Genomic DNA, 3,680 nt, shown 5'->3' on the forward strand with positions numbered 1-3,680 from the left:
TTTTTTATTCTTATGTTTTTTTTAGATGTTTGAATAAGGCAACAGTAGAGACAGATTTTGACCGCATAAAGGATTTGCCGAATCCATGGAAGTTCTGCACCTTTGCAACTGTCTAAAATAAGCACCATGTTTGTTCTACAAGGCAACACAATGGACCAGCACATTGGTCCAAATTTTAAGATTCCACCAGCCTCCCTCTCCCTTTTTGACGATCTCAGCTGCATCGCTTTGGCAGCGGTGTACGACGGCATCACCGTCTCATTTGCAAGAAAGTTCACCAGACACGAACACCGATTCCCAGAACTTCAACGGATAGGCATTGGCCTCATCATCTCCATTGTGTCCATGGTTGTGGTGGAATCCTAGAGGTCGTTCGCCTCAACATGGTCCGGATAAAAAATTACTATGATCTGGAGACCATCCCCTTGTCCATCTTCTGGCAAGTGCCGCAGTATGTCCTCATCGGAGCGGTTGGAGTCTTCGTAAACATTGGTCAGATGGAATTCTTTTATGGTGAGGCACCTGATGCTATAAGAAGTCTCTGCTCGGGTCTGTCACTAACGACTAATGCCTTGGGAAATTATTTTAGTACCTTTCTTGTTACCATTGTGATGAAGGTCACCACAGGTCATGGAAGGCTTGGTTGGATACCAGACAATCTGAATAGGGGCCATCTTGATTACTTCTTTACTTCTATTGGCTTTTGACCTTCCTCAGCTTACTCAACTTCCTTGTGTATCTTTGGATTGCAAAGAGGTACAAGTACAAAAAGGTGCCAACAAATGTTCGTTGAGATGCTAGCATATCATATATATTCTACAACTTTACTATCTTCTAACTGTTTGTGAGTTTGTAGGTTTTTCTTCAATGTTGATGAAAACTCCTTTCATGTCCCCATTCCGGACAAATGAGTATGTTAATAGGGAGGAAAGTCTGCAAACTACGACACAAAAGCCATTAGTGGAGGTGTATTATCAGTTTTCTGCGGCAATCCGCCACACTGCCAGTTTGTAGTGTCAACAGCCGTACAAAACAGAGTTTGTTTTACAAATCCAAAATATCCCATATTAGTTAAAAGTTAAAACTAGTGATAAGAAGCATTTTTTATTAGTTAAAATTAGTGGCAAGTATAAAATATATATGTAAAATCCCTACAATATCTTTATTTCTCTTTTTTCAAACCAAACCCTAACCCTCTTCTAACACACTCACTCACCTCTCACTACCGCACACACTCTCACTCCCCTCACACCGAGAGAGCCGCACCTCATCACTGTCGGCCTGGAGCATGCCGTTCGTGTCCCGTCGCATTGCTGCCAGCCACGTCTAGCTCATTACAGTTGAGTCGCCATCAGAGGCCAGAGCCGAGAGAGATGCATCCGAGAGAGGGGACGAGTGCGAGCGAGGAGACGCGGAAGAAGGACTGCCGCCATTCTGCCTTGCCGCCGTTGAACTGCTACAGCTGCCGCGCCTTGTCTCTATCGCTGCTAAACTTCAACCACCGCCATGCCAAGTCACTGTCGCCATTGTTGAGAGCGAATGAGGGAGCTTCTTAGAGAGAGAAGTGGGTTTGCGGAGGAGAAAAAAACCGCGATGAGGAAAGAAAGGGGCCGCCTCCATCGCGGACAAGCCATCGCCGTTGAGGCCGCCACCATCTCTGTTGGGGGGTCACTGTCATTGCTGAATGAAGAGGGAGAGTTTGAATTGGCCAGAGAAGGGAGGAAGAGAGAGTCGCGATGGAAGAGCCATTCACCATCGTCGCACCTACTGTTGCCATCAATGGAGCTTGTCGTCAGGGGAGCATCACCGACGTTACTGTACTATCACTCTACTTTTGTTGTGTTTCTGCTGGAAATTATCTTGAGTACTGGTATTGGTGCTATCATGGAACAGTTGGAGCTGTTGATGTTATGATTACATATGCAATGTAGCCGTGGAAGTTGCTGCCACCGTCTCGATCCAAATTCTGCGCTCATTCATTTTATTTTACTTCAATCCTCCTCACCTTGGATTCTGGCACTTCATTTTACATGCTTTGAATATGTTAAAAGCAAATTCATAATTGGAGATTTAGACCAAAAAAAAGAAAGTAGTTATTTTAATTGATCCTAGTGTGTTAATTGCCAATACTTTAAATTTTAGTTTTATTATTATTATTATTTTATATGTGAATTTATTTATAACTTCATACTAAGTGTAGCTGCATGATTATAGGGAATCATTTAACTTTATTTTACAAAAATGGGTTAAATATACAGGTGAATTTTGGCCTTGAGGATAATGAGATGATTGCTTACATTTTCTCGTTATGTTTTACGTTATTTATCTATTATTTATAGTCAAAAGCTATTGAATTTTTTGGTATACTTAATATTCAAGGTTATGGCAATAATTATTTCAAATGGCCTTTATCAAAGAATTCTAGATAAGAGAAAATGAGGATGTTAATTTTTGTGACAATTACTGTTTTTAATTTTCATAATTGTACAATTGTCTTTCTAAAAAGTGCGGTCAAATTTTCTATTTGTTGTTTCGCTTTGCTCCTTTGTTATTATCTTTGTCTTGTTGCTTAGGATTTTGATTTATAATTGTTGTGGGTATTTTATTTACGTTGTATGTTTGTTGCTATTTAGTTTTCCTTACCTATACTGCTGTTGCTTCTTATTGTTTTCTTTGAATTCATTTGTCCTAGTGTTCTTATTTTGCTCGATAAATATTATAAAATTTTTAGGCCTTGTATTTTCTTCCTCTTCTTTGATTCTAAAATATTGTGTGTTATTTAATTGTGTTCCTAGTCATTCTCTTAAATCTTTGTGAACATTGTCATGGACTATAGTGGCCATTTTTTGTGAACTTTGCACTTATTTGATTTAACTTGAACTTGTTCCGACCTAATACTTTATCTTCTTTTTATTGTTTCTATCAAAGTTTATTAATTCAGATTTTTTTGTTAGGAAGTAATTGACTCTCTTTCTAGCACACTTCATTGTTTTTGTACGTCATTGTTTAATTGTGATCCTGCGCATCCTTCCGAATCCTTGCAAACCTCATCGGTGATGTTGCTCTTTTCTTCCGAAGTTTTGTATCATTTTGGGTAAAACTCAAGTTTTTTTTATGTCACTTGCAATTTCTAGTTGTAGTAAGCGATACGCTAGTTTTTTTTTTACACAACTTATCAATGCTGAAGTTTGGAAAGTTGTAATTTTAAGGCTTGACATAAGATTGGGTGCTACCATGGATACTGACAACAGAACCAAAGAGATTATGAAGTAAGATTGTATTTTGAGGAGATTGACGAACGAAGTAAAGAGTGCTATGTATATCTGAGTTGTCAAGGGAATGAGAATTGGTGAATGCCAACCGCATCATTTTAACACACACCTATCTTGTAACTTTTGCACCTCGATATACTTATTTATCATATTTGGTAAAGTGCTAAAACCATATAAAGTTTTAAAGGTTATATCAATTTTCGAGGACGAAAATTTTTATAAGGAGGGTAGAATGTAAAATTCCTACAATACCCTTGTTCCTCTTTTTTTTCAAACCAAACCCTAACCCTCTTCTAACACACTCACTCACCTCTCACTACCGCACAAACTCTCACTCCCCTCACACCCTCTTCCTCACAACACACACACCCATACTCGACGGAAAAAGAAAGAAAGAAAAGGGAAAGA

The sequence above is a fragment of the Arachis duranensis genome, chromosome 2 (genome assembly GCF_000817695.3).
Source record: "Arachis duranensis cultivar V14167 chromosome 2, aradu.V14167.gnm2.J7QH, whole genome shotgun sequence".
NCBI lineage: Eukaryota > Viridiplantae > Streptophyta > Magnoliopsida > Fabales > Fabaceae > Arachis > Arachis duranensis.